Raw genomic sequence first — 21400 nt, forward strand, 5'->3', positions numbered from 1 at the left:
ACATTTAAGTCCAGAATAGGCAGATATATAGAGACAGAAAGATTACTGGTTGCATGGGGCTGGGGCAGGAAAACTGGAGAAAATGGGGAGTGACGGTGTAACTGCTAATGAAGGTAGAACACCAACTGATTGGATGACGGTGATGGTTTTATAACTGAATAAATTAAAAATCATCAAATTGCACACTTCATATGAGTGAATTTTATGGTTTGTAATTTATATCTAAATATTTTTTTAAAAATTATTACATACTCTTATTATTGCTGTGCTGCATTTTGCTACACCTTTCTTTCCTAAATGTAAGATAAAGCTTCTTCATTTGGCTGGGTGCAGTGGCTCAAGCCTGTAATTACAGCAATATTTGGAAGGCCAGTGAGGGTGGATCACTTGAGGTTAGGAGTTTGAAAACAGCCTAGGCAACATGGCAAAACCTCGTCTGTAATAAAAATACAAAAATTAACCAAGCATGGTGACGCACGCCTGTAATTCCACCTACTCAGGAGGCTGAAGCAGGAGAATTGCTTGAACCTGGGAGGCAGAGGTTGCAGTGATCAGAGATTGTGCCACTGCACACCAGCCTGGGTGACGGACTGAGACTGTCTCAAAAATAAATAAATAAATAAATAAATAAATAAATAAATAAATAAACTCCTTCATTTAATCATTATTCTCATTAAGAGTGTAGGTAGTCCGTATAGGCTAAAGCAAAAACGGTGTACAGAGGTAAAACTGTGTATTCCAGTCTTACACAAGGAAACTTTGAGGTAGGGAAACGTTTTGCTTTCACTTTCTGTAGTGCATTGGTTAAGGATTCCTCCCTTCCTTTTCTGTATACATGCATTTCCTAATAGAAAAACCATACACACCCATAACGAATATATTTTTTAAAAAGTAAAGCATTATATACAGGATATCAGAATCACAAGCAACTTTTATTTATTTATTTATTTATTTATTTATTTATTTATTTATTTATTTATTTGAGACAGAGTCTCGTTTTGTCGCCCAGGCTGGAGTACAGTGGCACCATCTTGGCTCACTGCAAGCTCCGCCTCCTGGATTCACGCCATTCTCCTGCCTCAGCCTCCAAGGAGCTGGGAATACAGGCGCCCGCCACCGCGCCCGGCTAATTTTTTGTATTTTTAGTAGAGACGGAGTTTCACCATGTTAGCCAGGATGGTCTCGATCTCCTGACCTCGTGATCCACCCGCCTCGGCCTCCCAAAGTGCTGGGATTACAGGCGTGAGCCACCGCGCCCGGTCGCAACTTTTTAAAAAAAGTGTAGTTGCCTCTATTAGTAAATAGTCACATGCCACTTATAGTATATTTATAATATTACTATATAAATAGCATTGTCCTTATGCTTCTGTTTAATAATGCTAATGGAATGGTAAATATTTAAAAAAGCTCAAATTCATTACATTTTAAATATTTTAAATGCCTTTTTGACAGCTTTATGAATAAGAATCAAAGTTAGAAATATTTCTGTCTGTGATTTTTTTCTGATTTCCCATACATATTTTCAAACACAAGACTTTAAGTTTAAATGGTGGGCTAGCATACACGGAAAAAATGCTGGGTGCTCCAGATGTTTTGTTTAACTTCACTGTCTATGTTATTGTTGTTTTCTTTTCCTTTCACAGACTAGAACATCAAACAAAGTCACGCTAAAGGTCACTTTGATTTAGAAACAGCCAAATCTCCAGGCTCTCTCCAATCGTTTTACACATTTAAAGTTTGAAATATTAAATAAGCTGAAATAAATGCTCATTTTTTAAATTTCCTAAAACACTTCAAGTACTTCAGACTAGGCTTGTCATTTGAAAAAATACTGAAGAGCAGATATGAATAAAATTCATTTAACTTCATGGTACATCTGTCATTTGAAAACATTTTTTTTCTTTTGAACACAGCTTAATGAATCTTTAATTTACCTTTCATTCAGTATCCACTGAGGGTCGTTAAAAGACAAAGTCTAAGTCACTGCACTTAATTATAGTCATCATATGTTATTATGTATTATTACAGAATACCATATGCCAATTATCATGGGACTTTAATAGATACTGAGAAACTACAAAACTGCACAAACATATCACTTGTACTATAGAACTACATTTGAACAATATCTTTGCACATAAACAGTACCTTTAAAGTATTTGCATTTGAGTGTATATGCTTTATAGATTTCAAAACTAAGTATTTTACTTAGTATAATTGTGTCAGTTGTTTCCTAATTATATCTAGATATTGGACTACATTCCAACATATAACCAGAAACTCTAAAATAAACAGAATTATCATTATATTTAGATATCAAAACACATTGAGATCTAACAATGTTTTATACATTTGACTTCTAGAAAGTTGAGGTAAGTAACAAGTCAAGATATGTCCATATTTATTCATGAAATATTAGCGGAGGTTGTCATTTTCCTAGTCCCACTGTTGATAGTCAACCAACTTCCCCTTTTGTTTCGTTCCTTCTGTGTTTTTCTTAGTTCTTAATGTTGTGTCCAGCCAGAAATAGTCTATATTACACATTGCTATCAGAGTTATCTTTTAAAATTGAGCATATTTGGTTTTGTCTCTGCCCCTTTTAAGAACTGTCTTTAGATACCCATTCTTCTCTAGAATAAAGAAAAAAGAAATAGCATGAAATACAGGGTTTGGCAGAAGCAAGACCCGACATATCTTTCACATCTCATCTAATCTTTTGTTATGATATTTTTCATTTTCATTGTATTGAGACAGAGTCCTTGTCACCTATCACCTGGGATGGAGTGCAGTGGTGCAATCTCAGCTCATTGTAACTTCCAACTCTAAGGCTCAATCTATTCTTGTGCCTCAGCTTCCCAAGTAGCTGAGATTACAGGCATGCAGCATCACACCTGGTTAATTTTTGTATCTTTAGTAGAGACGGAATTTTGCCATGTTGCCCAGGCTGGTCTTGAACTCCTGGCCTCAAGTGATCCCCCTACCTTGGCCTCCCAAAGTACTGCAATTAGAGGTGTGAACCACTCACTATGCCTGGCCTGTTATGACATATTTTATACACACTAGTTAGCACCTGTGTACCTACTACCCAGCTAATCAATTTACCTTATCTATTTTTAGACTTTTTTTTCTATTTTAATATCTGTGCGTTCATAGTGAGCTTTTAACAGTTATAACAATTCAGGTGTCAGTTGTGACACAATTTTACTTGTTTGTGCATGTGTTAACTTGGTTGTTATTCTGGGACTGACTAGACAACTTTTGTCCCTTGGGTTTCAAGTTATTGAACCATTTAAGGATCATTTTAGGAAGAATGAGGAGTCCTGTTTGTTGCTGAAAACGTTCCATTGATATCTTTTGGTAAGTTCAGGAAATGATTAGCATCAAAACTTGCAGAATGGGCATCACTGGCTTGGAAGAAAGTCCCAGAGACTAAAATGGAGCATTGTTTTAATGAACATTGCATCACTATTTCATTAATAGCACAGAGGGTGACATTACATGGAGAAATGCAGGCGTTAATAACTCTGAGTCAAAAAGATTTGAATGAGTCAGCCTCTGAATGAAAAATGTTTTAGAAAGAGCTTAATTTACTTTGTATTTTCCCTTTTGTATATAAACAAGAGTGATATATAACAATAAAGCAGACTAAAAGAGATCTTATAATAAGCATACAATAAAAATTCTAAGTTTCTCTCTCTTAGAGACAAAATAATAGCATACCTTACAGTGGTGTCTTAGGTTCAGTGACAGTTTGACAGCTTCACCACTTACATTTTGGACAAGTTGCTTAGCCGCTCTGAAATTCAATTTTCTCATCTGAAAAATGGTGGTAATAATAAAACCCAGCTCATAGGGTTATTGCTAAGATTACAGGATGTAGAACAGTGCTTGGCATATATTAGTGTTCAATGATGTTAACTGTCCCTGTCTCGTCCATTGTTTTATATGGAATTGCTTACATATCTCTCTAATACCTACTTTAATTTTTCATAAGTATTTTTGTCTTCTTCTACTTTTCTACTCTCCTCCTCCTCTTCCTTCTCCTTCTCTGCTCTTCCTCTTCTTACTCGTCCTTTTTCTCTTATTATGAAGAATACTTAATTAACATAATAGTAGAAATAATAATATATAAACAATTCACCCCTGGTACTCATTCCTAGCACCACTGATCATCAATCTACTCCCATGCACATTCCCATCCACTCTCCCCTCAGATGGAAAAAAAAAAAAAAAAAAAAAAAACCCTCAGACATATCATTTTATGTATAGTTATTTCAGTATGTAATTTTAAAAGATAAAGACTATTTTTAATATACCTATAATGTTATTATCCACCTAAAATAATTAACAGTAACTCCCTAATATAGTCAAATATCTAGGGAAGGTTCAAACCACAATCTTTTTGAATAAATAATACTTGATGTACTCCAGTTGCAAAGACTGGAAAGTTAATGTATTTATTTCAAAAAATTCAATAACAATAATTTACATTATTGAATGAAAGGAGGAAATACAAAACAGTAGTACCCAGAATGCTATCTTTTCTTAACTTTAATGTCTTATATTTACCAGCTATTAAAAATTTGGCTTTGAGAATATTTTTGATAAATAAAGTAAATCTGAACTAAAATACCTTACATATCACCAAGTATATCCTCACATGTTAATAGCTTTTGATTACCATTATGTTAGATTGCTATATCTGAGATATGTGAGTCAAAAGTTAAACACAGGTTAATAATTATTCTAAAAAATCTAATCATATCTGCTTCATCTTGTCCTTCGATGCATTTTCTAGAAACATAATTTTTGGTACATTCATTCATTAATTTAACAGCTACTGAGAACCTACTATGTGCTGCCAGTCACTTCTAGACATGTGGAGTAGAGCAGTGAAAAAAAGCTAAAATCCCCACCCTTATGGAACTCACTTCTAGTAGAATGAGAGAAACAAAAAACAAACAAACAGGAAAATTTAATATGTACAGTGTGTGAGATGGTGCATGGAAAGAAAAACCCTGGATAGGAAGTGGGGTGCAAATGGTAGGGGAGGGGGCTTGCAGTTTTAGATAAATGGTGAAAGAAGTTCTAACTGAGGTTTTCTTTTTATGACTGTCATTCCATTCGAATTACTGTCTTTTATAAGGAATATATCAAACTAATAATAAAATAATGAGTATTCAGCACCACAATAACCATTAGTTTCTATTCCATTCCTCTCTTGAGTAACACTGAACATAAACACCAAAATTTAGCTGTAGGTCACGCATGTTGCAAAGGATTTAGCTGACATAAAACTGTAGAACTGACTTGAAATACATTCTTCACAATACTTCAGAAAAAATGAAATATAATTCATGCCAGTAACAAGGTTGAAAAAATAACACTCGAACATTTTCACTTCAATTCAGACAAGTAATTGTATTAGTACAATGAGCCTAGGAACAAACCTCCTGTCTGATGTTCCAGGTAACCGTGGTAACCTCTCTTTGGAGCTATTGAATTACACTGTCTACATGACTACTTTCTACATAACTTAGGATGATGATTTAGAAGAGAAATATAGAGCTGCTCTGTATTCCCACAACTGATCTCAAAGTTGTAAGATCACCACTTTTGCAATCACTTCTTTGTTACAGGACCAAATAAAAATTTTTTGAGGCAACTCTAATAACAAACAATATAAACTTTGATCCTGTTTAACCCTTTCAGATATAAAACAAACAAATCTGATATTAGCATTGGAAAAAGAATCACTATCAAATAATGTCTCATTAATAACTGAGGACAGAAGGCAATTGTGGTATTCAATTTATACATTTGACCTAAAAATTCCTTTATGATATTTTAAAACATCACTGACTGCCAACAAATTTGTGGCAAGGCTGGCACTCTCTAAACACTGAGTATGAATGGGCACAACACTTTAGGAACACACACCAAAGTTCTTAAAATGTCTATATTTATAGTTTATTTCTATAATATAACCTAGGAAATTAAAAGAAAATAGAACAAAATTGCATGCATACAAATTTTCATTGCAATTATTCATAAAAAAGCAGAGTGCCTTTTTTTTTGCCTCTTAAAATATTTACTAACTTTTCCAGTTTTCAGTAATTAACCTAGGATGTAGTTATAATCAGTAGAAACAAAGTAACTGGAGACCTCTTAATAGGTGTAACAATGAGAAGTCTAGCAGCAATGTCTGCTCAAGATGGATAAGCCACAATCCATTTTAAATTGCAAAGGTAACTCATATAATGATATAGAAAAAAGAGAAGGAATAAAATTCTTGCCAATCATATTTAAAGTATGACTCTTTTCATTTTAGACTTGCTTAGATAATTTCACATGTCCTCAAATGTTCATATTCAAATATTTGATGTCTAATTTAAAAAAAGATGATAACTGTAAAATGTTGTTGTTATACAACTAACATTTATTGAGAATTTACATCACGACTTTAAATCTAAATAAAACCTTTTGAAAGTGGTTATTTAATGAAACCCATTTTCAGATAAAGAAACTAAGATTTTGAAAGGTTATGTCACTTGCCTATGGCAGGATAAATATGCAAATTCAGGATACATGACTCCCTAGTTCCTAATCACAACACCAGCCTGTCCTTTTTTGTGTAAAGATTGTAGAACTCTTTCCACAGTCCTGAATGGCAACTAATGTAAAGACTCCATGGCAAACTCTAGAGCTTATTTTGATATTCTGGGTTTTACACTGTGACCATATTTTCTGAACTACAAAATGTATACATATTCTGACAAGTTCAAATATGCTTATAGGGAAAAAAGAATATGTGAATTGAAAACAATCCTAGAAAAGACAGAATATATGACTGCCACACCATATAGTTGAAAACATAGCAGTTGAAATGAAAAAATACCAGAAAGTTAATACTGAAACTCTGGTGAGGACCAGACTTAAGAAGTCACTAGGGAATTAAATAACTAGTTATTTCATCTCTTTTCATGTGTTTCATTGCTCAAATTTGCCTATGATTTTTCTTTATCATCCTTTTGTTTCTGCTTCTCTCATTTTTCTTTCAAATGTTTTACAATATCATTTCCTTCAAACAAATACCCTAACCTGTTTTGCTACAAGGCATTGGTGACTGGGTCCATTGGACCTGATAACATTCCGCAGTCAACTGATACAACCAATTAATTAGGGAAGGTACACAATCTCACACACCAAACCTTTCAAGCATGTTGAGCATGAGATAACATGTTTAAATATAACATTTTATACAGGAGTGTTACAAATGTGTTACTCTCTCCCAGAGGTATGTAAGGGTAATACCTGTAAATATATAAATATATGAACACAACTGCACACAACTGACATAACAAAAAGAGAAAAGAATGACTTCCATATTCACTTATAATTTAATAGAAGCAAATGGAGACAACTTAGTAAAGCAGCCTTTGAAAATCTGATGATAAGGTTATGTTTCCAAAAATTTGTGTAAAGGAATACATGACCTATAATAGCACATATTTAAAATACCTTAGCATAGTCAGAAATAAAAACAGAGCTGAAAAATATTGTTTACACTAAAACAAGTCAGACTCGCTTTGTGGCATTAATTGGTATGTGTTTTTTATTGACTGAGAACTTTAGGAGACACTCGCACTTACCTAGAAAGTGAGTCGGTGTTTGTGTGTGTTTGTGCTTGCCCCTGCAGTGCACTAACTGGCACACAAGTGACCTAAGAGGCTTCTTTCTAGCACTGTTGTAACATCAAGAGAAACCAGCTAAGTCCTCAGTACAGGAAGCTCACCGTTTTTAGATACATCTTCAACCTACTAATAGAACATCTTCTTGGATGACATCTATTTTATAATACTGAGATTGTATATCTTCAAAAGGGTCTAGAGCAATAGGTCGACAAATTCACAAACATAGGAAAGCACAGTTACTGCAGAAATTATTCACTCACATACATAATATATGTTATACTATTAATACATATACTATGTGCTTTAATTTTTCAAATAAATATTAGTGATATATTAATACATATGTATTTACTTTAAACTGGTACTGAATTCATACCAAAGCAATCCGTTCAAAGTAATTCACCATGCTTTCTCAATCAACAAACAGTAAAAGGTCAACTAAAATAATATGTCTACTAAAAAGTATCTGCATATTTGACATGTTGGGATTCACTGCACCATAGCATAATTTTCCTTTGATGGGTAGTGACCCATTCAAACACCTCAGGCAAACTGAATGTGCTGCACTTTAGTAATTATAATAAGGTTATCAATTTTTAAAAGCCAGCCACTTTACTTCATCAATGAGCTGAAGCAATACTAGAAGATTAGGAAGGCTTATCAGTTCAAGACACTTTGAGACAAGTCCAGAAATTATACAATTAATTTTTAATGATTTCTACATCATCTAGGAGATTCTCATTATATGCAATAAAAGCTAACCTAATAGTGTTTTAAAATTCCTTATTTCACTGAATCACCACAAGGTCTAATTCCGTGTTTGAATCCTAATAATATAAATTTATACTCTTGCAGAGAATTACATAAAATGTCTAAGATAGTATTTTGAAAACTGATAGATTTAAGATTTTTTAAAATACAGTTTTTGGAAGTCTCTCCTCCCCCAAACAATTAAAACATAAGTAGCATATAGGGAATTTAACCAACATATAATTGCCGGCAATTTTCTTAATGGTTGATCCATTTTAGAGGAGCCCATGCTCCCAGTTGAGTTTTCCATGGAAGGTACCAAGTGCATACTTTTTCAAAGGTATTCTGATTACAAATTTTCTGTGTCCCAGATGGTTATTCATTGAGTTAAAATATAACTAGATCAATGTTTACAAACGAAGAAATTATAAATCCTATCTCCAGTACTATTTTCTTCATAAGTTTTCATTTTCATTTTCACTACCAGAGTTTGCTGTCTTTGATGCTAAATTTTTCACTTTATTACAAAGTGAACTTGATAGCAATAACTAAGTTAAACTTTGAGCTCATCTTCAGTCACAGAGAACCCCAAGAGACATCCTCCCAAGTTTGGGAGAGATAACACTGAATGGAAGAATCTCCTTGTCTCTCAAAACGTTCACAAATGCCTTTCTTTTGAGGTGGTCTATCACTACATTCAATGATTTGTTTTGTTTTTATTTCTCTTGAGTCTTTGAATATTATTCATACACTTTAGAAAGTTCTGAAATTTCTTCTTTCATATTACCCTTTATTTCTATAATTTTTAAATTATTTCAAATGATGTCCAAATATAACTTTTAAAAATCATCCATTGCTGTGAGAAGTAAGAAGTATAAAAACACATTTTTATTCTATTGTTTTACAAGCTCAACTTTCATTTTATATTGAGGGGTACATGGTTTGTTACATAGGTATATTGCATGATGCTAAGGTTTTCAGGTTTGAAAGATCCCATCACCCAGGTAGTGAACACAGTACCCAAAAGGTAGTTTTTCAGCCTTTGCCCCACCTCCCTTTCCCCCCGCTGTAGTAGTTCCTGGTGTCCATCATTTCCATCTTTATGTCCAGGAGTACCCAATGTTTAGCTCCCACTTATAAATGAGAACATGTGGTATATGGTTTTCTATTCCTATGTTAATTCACTTAGGATTATGACCTCCAGCTTCATTCATGTTGTTTCAAATACTTCATTTCATTATTTTTTTAGCTGCATTGTATTTCATGGTGTATATATACCACATTTTCTTTATCCTATCTACCAATGATAGACACATGGGTGGATTCCATGTCCTTGCTACGAGTTGCTGTGTCTTTTTGGTATAATAATATACTTTCCTTTGGATATATACCTAGTAGGGATTGCTGGGTCAAATGGTAGTTGTGTTTTTAGTTCGATGAGACATCTCCAGACTGCTTTCCACTGTAACTAAACTAATTTACATTCCCACCAACAGTGCATAAGCATTCCTTTTTCTCTGTAGTCCTGCAGCATCTGTTATTTTTTGTCTTTTTAATAATAACCATTCTGACTAGTGTGAGATGATATCTTATCGTGGTTTTCTTTTACATTTCTCTAATAATCAGTGATGTTGAGCATTTTTTTCATATGTTTGTATGCCTCTGGTATGTCTTGTTTTGAGGAGTGTCTGTGTCCTTTGCCAACCTTTTAATGTCTATGGTTATTGTTTGCTTGTTGTTTCTTATGAAATCTAGATATTAGTCCTGTGTTGGATGCATAGTTTGTAAATATATTCTCCCATTCTGTAGGCTGTCTGATTACTCTGCTGATAGCTTCTTTTGCTATGCCAAAGCTCTTCAGTTTAATTAGGTCCCACTAGTCAATTTTTGTTTTTGTTGAAATTGCTTTTGAGAACCTAGTCATAAATTCTTTCCCAAGGCCCATGTCCAGAATGGTGTTTCCTATGTTTTCTTCTAGGATTTTTATAGTTTGAGGTCTTATATTTAACGCTTTAAGCGATCCATTTTACAAGGTAAGAAAACTCAGCATATCTCTATCTTGATCAAAAATAGGAATCCACAACCTTCTTTTAGCAAACTGAGGATTTAGTATTGAGTGCTTAGGCAATTAACTTTAAAAATCAAAAGGGAAATAATTAGATAGGCCTTGACATTTACAAAGATTTACAGGATCCCTCCAAATTTCCTTTTAATTTATTGATTCTTGGTTAAATGACAACATGGGTACCAGGAAAGCTGTTGTCTCTGTTGTGGGAAAACACTAGATTGCCTACATGTGTGTTCACAAGAGACATCTCACTTGTTTTTGGATGATTGCAGCCAGATACTGGAAAGCCTGACGAGGTCTTGGATGGGGCAAGCATTAAGGATAATCCAGAGTGGATACCCTTCCTTCCTGTCAGATTAAACTCTAAATGCAAGAGTTTGTTTTTTGAACAAGAATTTATTAACAATATCTTCAGGAAAAGCACCCAAACTAACCAAGAAACAATCCCATCTCACCGTAAGTCATTCAGGGTAAAAGGGCAGTCATATAACAGCCACAAGGGTTTTCCCTCTTTTACAGTTATAAGCACTTTTGATTGTTTCTGCTGCTGAAAAAGCAGGTACTGAGCATCTACTTTGTTGCACTCTCAGTGCAAGGTGCTGGATAGAGCACTGAAGAGACAGTCCCTGCCCTCATGGAACTTCCAATTTGGCGTACAATTTATTTAAGCAACTACATACAGCATTACATGATAGTGTTACGGAGGTCCAGCAGCACTCAAGAAAGCTGCCCAACCCAGGCTTGGAGGGTTAGGAAAGGCTCCTCAAAGGAGGTGACAGGTAATCTGTTTCTGCCCTCATAGTGAGTGCAATGTCATTTTCTCTTTGTGGTTACTATAATTTGTGTTTTTCCCTGAAATGTAGATATCCTCTCATCAACCTCTCCTTTCACACACCTAGTCCTGGAGAGTGGTAGAATAGTCATCCTGTTTCAGTGATTGCAGGGTGGCTACATTTCAGGATTTCCACTTGTTCTCTGCAGTGCAGTGAATACAGACACTGAAGGGGCTAACTGGTTGAATCTCAAAGTGCATTCTGTTACACTGGTCCCTGTTATACATCCTTTCACTTGTACCTGGAGCTTGATAGCCATAAGAATAGAGCAAATACCATCATGTGAGAGGGTCTCTGACCTTCTTAATTTAATTCTCTATTTCTCTCTTGCTCACAGCTACATGGAAACTTACATACCTAAATTCAAAATCAGCTTTCAATTCACTCTACATTATTGATAAAAGGGCTAGGTTTTTCTCTGGTTCAGTGAACATGGTTTATAACAGTGCAGTTTCCTGAATGTGCTTTTAAAGCTCATAGTGACTTCTGACTCTCTGTCTTTTCTTTTCTCGATGACCTTTGACAAGGATTGCAGCCAGCTGCAATGGAAGAGCTTACCATATGTTGAAAACGGTATTCTGACATCTGCTCTAACATTCCTTGTTTCAAACATAAACGTGTCTAAAATGACTTGAATTACACAGGCTTGGTTCTCTTCACTGGTGACAGAGATGGGACTGGTAGGAAATCATCCATTTAAACTGGGATTACTGTACCTTGTATGTCTTTTGACATGGTTTAATACGATCATTAATTCTGGTTATAACTATCTAATAAAGACTATCCCCTTGCAAACTCTATGTAGAATCAGCTCACTTTGTTTTTCACTCTGAAAGAATCTAATAACAGGCATTAACAGTTTTAGAGTAAGGTTACAAAGCTCTGCAGCATACTAAAATAAGTATCATTTGTTTTCCCAGTGATTTATAGTAAGACTTCAGCAAGGGAGTCTTGACAACAATAGAAGCACTAGATTGTTAAGCATCTCCTACATGTGGGTCCATCACGCAGCACAGTGCCCAGGTAAGTAAATTACATACGGTCTCAATAGTAAAGTCCCGTCCAGGATTCAAACTCAGCTCTGACATCAAAGGCAATTGAATTTCCAGGTCTCCTAGCTGCCTTCATAGTGACTCTTCCTCCTTTTTAAATGTTGGTTAGAAGATTTACAATTTTCTTCTCATATTTTACTCTGATATATTATTAATATATTTAATTGTTGAAAATGAATTTTTAAATCAATAAGTGATTAGATGAAGTACTTTTCAAACTATGTATTATTAAATCGTATCTTAAGGTAACAAAAAAATCTTCCTTCTACTTAAAGCCAAGCCGATTTAGTTGGAGTTTTGATGGAAACCAAGCCAATTTTGTTGGAGTTTTACAAACAGCTCCACCAGGAAGGATTTCTATGCAGAGAGTTTTCATTGGCCTCTCCAGATCAGCTCCACCCTTCTTCAGGCTGCTTTGTTCCCAGAGAAGCGAATAAGTATGAGCTACGTGAATAAGATCACTTCCTCTCTGTCTGTTAGTTGGATTTGGCCAATGAAGGGGGGCAAGAGTTGGAGATAACTGGTCAGGAGGAGAGTGAGGTCAGAGTGTGTGTTCCCCAAGCTTCCTCCCTGATAAGTCACAGCAAGTTGACCCTGTCCCTTACTCAAGGCCACAGCTACTCCAGCAATGTCTTCTACCTCTCTCCTTTCAGACTGTTGCATCTGCCACTTCCCCTTTAGGGAGAGGGCAGTCAAAGCTCCCTGGTTGCTAGCCCTGAGGCACTTTGCCTAAACTTGCCTACATCTTTACTCAACTTGAGTATACGATCTGTTTCCTGACTGATACAATCCCAAATAAGTAACATATCCTGGACTTGGACCTTAGAGAAATGAGCACCATCACTTGATTTCTTAAGAAACTACATTGTTTGAACCTGTTGTCTTGGTGGTTTTGTTGTTGTTTTTTTCTTCTTTTCCCCAAGATTAAACTATTTTCTTCATGGCAAATCTCTATCCTAACCCAAACAATATCACCATCTTCACAATACAACTTCATAAACTGATTTGCTTTTGATTCCTGCCTGTAAAGAGAGCCTATGTAAGACCTAGACGACAGGTTGAAGAGACCTGGAATAAATTCCTGGGATGGACCTGGTTCCCGGGGAATACAGGATTTCTGAACTTCACATTGCTTTACCCATCATGGAATTTTGACTATTAAGTGACAGCTGAATTATTGCAATGTCACAGAATAACTCAGCAGGATTTAGGATTATGAAAATATTTGTATCACTTATTAGTTAAATAGTATTTAAAAATTAAACTCTGATTTGATAAATATGAATGTAGTTGCCTAATATAGATAATTTTAAAGTGCTATTTTAAACTACTAAAAAGCTTGAGAAACAAATCCTTCAAAAAACAGACTGGAACGGGTTCAATTGTTCATGCCTGTAATCTCAGAACTTTAGGAGGCAGAGGCAGGAGCATTGGTTTAGCCCAAGAGTTTGAGACTAGCCTGGGGAATGTAGGGAGATCCATCTCTACAAAAAATAAAAGCAAAAAAAAAAAAAAAAAAAATTAATGGGGGCATAGTGGTACATTCCTGTAGCCTCAACCACTGGAGAGGCTAAGGCAAGAGGATTGCTTGGGCCCAGAAGGTGGAGGCTGCAGTGAGCTGTGATCACAACACTGCATTCCAGTCTGGGTGACAGAACAAGATTGTGTCTCAAAAACAGGCTGTTTATTTTTATTTTACTCTGCCTCCTAAAGTGTTGAGATTAGAGGCATGAACCATTGCACCCACCCCAGTCCATTTTTTGAAGTATTTGTTCCTCAAGATTTTTATCAGTTAACAATAACGCTTAAAAATTATCTATATTAGGCAGCTACATTCATATTTATCAAATCAGTTGTTTAATTTTTAAATACTATTTAATTAATAAGTGATACAAATGTTTTCATAATCCTAAATCCTGCTGAGTTACTCTGTGACATTGCAATAATTCAGCTGTCACTTAAAGGTAAACAGACTGTTTACCTTTGCATTATAATTATTTTATCTCCTTTTCCTGAACTTTTATCTACTAGTTGACTTTCTCAAAACTGTATACTTATATTGTTTTCACAAAAAAAAAACATAGGCAGCTCCATTTTACAAAAATATGTGTAGAAAAATATGTTAAGTATGAAATACATTTTTATCACCAAGTTTACAAGTAAAAATTTTCTTTATTAAATAAACCAAAGTTTCTTCAGTTCTTTCTCCACAGATATAAGTGAAATAGGAAGGGGATTTAATATATTGAAATCCAAGCATGATTTCCCTGGCAGCCTATGAGCACTTTCATCTTTCTCTTGAAAAGAGAGTCCGTGAGAGCTTGCTAAATACAGTTAGGGTTTGTTTTCTTTCCACGTGTCTTTGAGTTTTCACAAACCAAAACAGATTAAAACATATATATGATAGTTAAATAGTTCTTGCTAAATGATTGGTTAAGATTAAGTTTATAAAATCAAATGAAAAAATTAGCCCCGTTATAGTTAGAGACAAATGGATCAATAGCATTTTCTTGCCCTAAATAATATAAGTGCATTTATAGTTCAATGATAGTAGTAATTCCTAACCACCACTTTGGAAGAAATAGCTGGGGATTTCAAATGTCATTCAGAGATGGAAAAACAACCACACACATAGCCAAACTTCCTGCCCTACAAACAGGATGGAGAGGCACTGATAACAATCATTATTACAAGTTAAGTGGTGTCACAAGCCCAAGTTCAAATTTATCTTCCCAGCATCTAGCAAAGAACTAGCTGAACCAACAATCTCCAAAAATAAGTTTACCGCAGAATGAGGAAAATATCAAGGCCTGTGACCTTGAGTTTCTTTCTCTATCAATAATCCTGTCAGGATGGCACAAGTACATTGTTTAACCAAAACAAGCTCCTGCAGTTTTCCTTCAAGATTAAGTTGCTGTCTCTATTACCTCACCCAAATAATGCTAAATTAGAAAAGATTCAAAGCACTAGACATTTATCCTCTCTTCATTCAACGTTAACACAACACCATCTCCTTCCACTGTTCTCACAGTAATTAAATGGGTTTTGTTCATGTTAAATAGAAGAAAATAAAGACTCCTTTCCCCCTTTTCTTTCTTAAACTTACCAGGAAACTTCTGGGCTTCCCTTGCACCTGTGATCCAGTTTTCCTGCTATCATAATGTATGAGTTCCAGTTGTGGTTAAATACCATCTGTTTTAATCCAGTTGGAGACTTTTATATTTACCCAAGTTCATCTATATATCTCCTTTAATGCAAGGCTTTCATTGGTACAACTTAGGAATGGCTAATACAGGCAAAATTACATGGGCACAAGCTCATGGGTTTACTACGATATACAATTTTGTGGTGTATAAAACTATATATATTTGTGCAAGTGAGCAGGTAAAACTAAATAATTGATTTTATTCCTTATATTTGGAAAATGAATGGAAGATAAGAGAAATAATCTAAGTTTCCTAAGACTGAGGAAAGCAATATCTAAAGTTTAGATATTTTTTATTCAAATTTGGGCACTGCTATATCCTTCTTTCCACTTATGCTCTCCCTCCCCATCCATGGAACAGTCTAGAGTACTTGGTTTCTTTTGCCATCGCTTTAGCCAGCCCTAGCAGAAGGCTATGAAGTTGTGCATTGGAAGTGTCTGTGAATGAAGACTGTAAACAGGAAAACATACAGCACATGTAACAGCAACAGATGTAATAGACATAATATTTCCGTTTAAAATTCCAGTGTAGATTTATTTTCTCTTACTTTATTTTCACTGAATAATAAAACCAGCTGATCAGAATTCTGCTTATAACATGCTTTCCTTGCTGCTTAAAATTGTTATTGACTTGTGAAAGACCATTAGTTTTTTCATCTGCACATGAACTAATTCCAATTTATTTAGGCTTTTCTCATTGGTGATATTTTCTGGCATTTTAATGAGGTTGTTGCCTTGCTCTACCCTTAAATACCTCCTATTCCAATTTTTTTAAGAAAGAAAAATGGATGACTACATTACTATGTCTTTATATAATTTCAAAAATATTATGCCTTTTTGAAGAATTTTTTTTTTTTTTTTTTTTTTTTTTTTTTTTTTTTTTTTTTTTTTTGATATGGAGTTTCGCTCTTGTTGCCCAGGCTGGAGCGCAATGGCGCGATCTCGGCTCACCGCAACCTCCACCACCCGGGTTCAAGCCATTCTCCTGCCTCAGCCTCCTGAGTAGCTGGGATTACAGGCATGTGCCATCATGCCTGGCTAATTTTGTATTTTTAGTAGAGACGGGGTTTCTCCATGTTGGTCAGGCTGGTCTCGAACTCCCGACCTCACGTGATCCGCCCTCCTTGGCCTCCCAAAGTGCTGGGATTACAGGTGTGAGCCACTGTGCCCAGTCTGAAGAATTTCTTTTTAAACTCACAATCAGCTTGTGGTCCACCCTGAGTCCCAGATCTTGTCCTACCATGTATAACTTGTAGTTAACACAGTGAAATAGCTAATATAGTATGGCTATTAGCTTCAATGCCCAGATATTAAAGATCATTTTAAGTTATGCTTGTAAAGTTACTTGTATAAATATTAACAATGTTCAATATTAATAATTAAACACAACATACTATTCATACAATTAAGATTAATTTTAAAGAACTATCCAGACCAAAGGCATTTAAAACAATGCCTATCCATCAAATGTAGCACTTGCCATTTGTGGAATATTTGACAGATTGCTCACACTCTGTAACCTTTTTTATAAGTGAAGTCTACAAAACAGAAATCACATCACAGCACTTTGGGAACATGTGGATGAAATTCTATTTGTATTTACGAACTTTTCTTCCTTTCTTTCTCCACAGATATGTTTATAAGTGAAATAGGAAGAGGAGTTTTATATATTGAAATACAAGTATGATTTCCCTGGCAGCCTATGAGCACTTTCATCTTTCTCTTGAAAAGTGAGTCTGTGAGAGCTTGCTAAATACAGTTAGGGTTTGTTTTCTTTCTGCGCGTCTTTGGGTTTTAACAAACCGAAACTAGCTTTTTTTCCCTGTCTTAGCAGGGGCGCCCATAATTTGCTCTCTTTCATTTTGCTGCTGCCCAATTCTCAGATATAGCTGACATCATGGGTTTCAGAGACCTGAAAAGCCCTGCTGGCCTCCACGTGCTCAATAATTACCTGGCAGACAAGAGCTACATCGAGGGTTATGTGCCACCATAAGCAGATGTGGCAGTATTGGAAGCAGTCACTGGCCCATTGCCTGTGAACTTGTGTCTTGCCCTGTGTTGGTATAGTCACATCAAGTCTCATGAAAAGAAAAGGCCAGCCTGCCAGGAGTGAAGAAACCTTTGGGCAAATAGCTCCTGCAAATGTTGAAGACACTATAGGAAGCGGAGCTACAAGTAGTAAAGATGATGATGACATTGATCTCCTTGGCTCTGATAAGGAGGATGAAAGTGAAGCAGCAAAGAGGCTAATGGAAGAATGGCTTGCCCAGAATGAAACAAAGAAAGCCCAAAAATGTCCACTTGTTGCTATTTTCAGTCGTGCTAGATGTGAAACAGTGGGATGATGTGGCAGATATGGCAAAGCTAGAGGAATGTGTTAGAAGCATTCAAGCAAACGGCTTAGTCTAGGGCTCCTCTAAACTAGTTCTGATGGGAAATGGAATTTAAATACTTCAAATCCAGTGAAGATGATAAAGTTGGAACAGGTATGCTGGAGGAGCAGGTCACTGCTTTTGAGGATTCTGTGTAGTCCATGGATATGGCTGCTTTCCATAAGACCTAAAATTCACCCCAGATCATTGCACTTAAAATAAAAACTTGAACGAAAATAATAAAAAAACACAGCTCAGAGTCTTCTATTGACATCTGTAAATAGCAAGAAAACAATAATTATTTAGAGATAACACAATATTTCACTTCCTTTGAAAAATTTGTAGGAAAAAGAGATGAATGAAATATGTTTAAAGAAAAAATACAGAAATATGTACATACAGAAACAGGTAAAATAGCTTTAAAAAGAACTGACTTCACACAAAGTGTCATTATTTTATTTAAAGGTTAATAACAATATTTCTTGGGCCAAGCATTTCCAATACACCACCAGAAGAAACCCATTATAAAGCAATGTCCCTGACAACTCTTTCTAAATTCACTGTGAGGATTATATGAAGATTCATCATATTCTTTTTCAGTTAAGACTAGCAGGTAGGAGGAAAAAGCAAAACTGAGCCATCTACTATTCACTCCTTTCTTCTTTTCACCAACGCCAGGATTAAGTTTAGACAGTCCGAAGAAACAGCACAGGTCCTAATGTTAAGGATACTGCTGAAAGGTGACACTCTAGCTGCCCTAGAGAAAATAGTTTAACAATCTGGATAGACTCAGAAAGCCTTTCCTTAGACCTCACTTACCGTAATTCCACCTCTTTTCTAAAAATGAGCTTACCAGCTTTCATACAAATGTCTTGCTCCCACAGACACAGAGCGTCTGCACGTGCTTTTTCTTTTCAGAAGGTTCTCTCTGCCTCCCTCTACCAAGTGTTGATTAGGCATCCCCCAACTTATCATTCCTCCATATTCAGCAGATTTGACCCCTCAATTATGACATCTCATGGATGTAGGTATGTTTATTTATTGTTTCATTATACTCTGTTTTCATGATTCTTAGATGAATAACTGCCTCCCTCAGTAGAATGGAGACTTACTCATTGCCTGTATTGAGTTACTAATATATTCATAGAACTGAGCCCAGGGCCTAGCTGAGGGTGAATAACAAATAAATATTTGACCCATGAATTAAATGACTTAATCAGTAGATAGATGAATACTTAATCAACCAAAAGGTACTAGAATTGATTGACACCTATGGGTGATGGTTCGTCTTTGGATTTAGAAAACTCCAGGTTTCCACATTTTGCCTAATGAAGTTTTTCCCTCTCCTTCAAACTAACGATGGTTAGATAATGTTTACTCAACAGTAACCAAACCATTCAGTTGAGAAGCATTTTTCTCATAGAAGAATTTTACCAAATTGCCATCGAAAAAGAAACCATTGTTCTATTTAAATCAAATATGTCTAAAGTGCTAACACTATTAGTAATCTGTTCTCAGAGAACTTAATTAATTGGACGCATTTAATTATGGCACATAGAGTAATTTCAGTATGGGTTTGGAATGTACTCTACAAACACTATTGACTATCTCTGACAAGAAAGCCTGAATGCCAGACATGATGGCCCAGGGGTTAGAGGATTCTCAAACAATGTAGTAGCCACAGCTGCGAATTCAGTGTGGGATAACTCAGTATCTCAATTAACTACGGAAAGTCCCCTTTAAGGTGAAGTCATTGATCACTTGGATTTTAACAGCCAACGATCTGGATTCCTTTTCTCGTATTGAGTATAAGCGGGAATCTTAGTGACCTTGACATCTGAATGCATGGAGTCATGGATTTGTTACACAGCCACCTAAGGCTCTCACTGCCTGAATCCAGCTGACAGCCTAATTAAACAGCAAGAGTTCCTGGAGGGGAACGTTAATGAGTCTACTTGGCAGCCAACAGTCTGTTCCCCAGATGGTGCAGGGGTTATAAATTGCCAATAGGGTAAGAGTAGTGAAGAAAGTTGAGGAAAATACAGAAAGACTCCTACATCACTGTAACTTTCTAAGATGCTAGGTCCATGATGAAGATATTTGGAGATATGGCAACTGGGGTGAGGGTAGAAAAGTAGTAGCACATCTATTTATCTTGAACTCTAAGAATACATCAAGAATTGCTTTGACTTTTCAAATGGACACCACCCTGTGGTGTCTGGGTAAACTGAATGGTTATTTCAGGCACGTTTGTCAGGTTGATAGTGATTGAAAAGAATGGTAACATGATTAAAGCCCTACCATGTTTGTAGTTGGTATTTATTATTTTTCTGTCTATTTTTTCCCTTATAAATAGCATCTAGAGTTAAAAAAAAAAAAAAAAACCTCTGGTATTTCTTTTCCTCTTACCTGGAATGTGGACAAAACCCTTGGAGGTTTAACAGCTCTCTTGTGGCCATGGTGCTACAGTCTCAAACAGAGAGAATAGAAATGATGGAGTCCCGATGATAGCATTGGCTAGCCAGACTACTTTGCACTACGGACATCCTGGCTTAGAAAAGTTGCTTCTCTTTTTTAGGCCTCTATACCCAGGTTTTCTGTTACAAAAACCCTCCCTTATCTCCGATTTTACTTTCCATGGTTTCAGTTATCTACAGTCAGGTCAAAGGTTATCTAAACATATAAATTTCAAATAGCACACCATTCTGAAAAGCATGATGAAATTTTTATGTGTCCCACTCCATCTTACCCAGGGTGTGAATAATCCCTTAGTCTAGTGCATCTGTGCTGTATATGCTACCCACCTCTTAGTCATCAATATCATCTGTTCCGATACTAAAACATCAAGATCTTCATGGCTTGATGAGCTAGGATTACCTGAAGCAGATAATCAGGTGATCCTGGCTGATCCTAGGATAAAAACAGTACCTGTAGGGTTGAGAACTATTCAAGGTTTAAGGCATCCACTGGGGGAGGGCCCTTGGGATGCATCCCCAAGGATAAAGGGAGACTGCTGTATTTGTAGCTGAATACAACCCTAACTTATACTGTTATTTTTCTAATAGAGAAAATAAAGCTTAGGAAACTAAGTGATTTGTCTAAAGCAACATATCTAGTAAAAGAATCAAAAACTCCCTATGCAGCTTTCAGGCCACCATATGGTTGTGTGATTTCACCTAATGCAGCCACTCCCAGGGTGTATCATGAAGGCTCCATTTCAAATATATTAAAAAGAGAACCTTAATATTACAGTTGCCAAAGAACTGATTAAGAAATCCATGCTCTGAAACCTAAAAGTGTCCACATATTAAAGTAAAACAATACTTAGCTGTAAATATATTTTAGGATATTCATTGGAAAACTCAATTCTGATCATAAAATTCAATCCTATAAATAAACCAAATGATACATAGATGGTTCCTGAGA

The 21400-nt window shown here is 35.6% G+C and overlaps 1 protein-coding gene and 1 pseudogene across 1 annotated transcript in view; one reads left to right on the forward strand and one right to left on the reverse strand.

The window, feature by feature from the left end:
- The window catches only part of NAALADL2 (N-acetylated alpha-linked acidic dipeptidase like 2), a 977694-nt gene that overhangs the window by 745570 nt on the left and 210724 nt on the right, over positions 1-21400 (reverse strand). The gene's annotated exons all lie outside the window — the stretch shown is intronic.
- Positions 17500-18165, forward strand: LOC104658724 (annotated as a pseudogene).

Source organism: Rhinopithecus roxellana, chromosome 1 (genome assembly GCF_007565055.1).
Source record: "Rhinopithecus roxellana isolate Shanxi Qingling chromosome 1, ASM756505v1, whole genome shotgun sequence".
Classification (NCBI taxonomy): Eukaryota; Metazoa; Chordata; class Mammalia; order Primates; family Cercopithecidae; genus Rhinopithecus; species Rhinopithecus roxellana.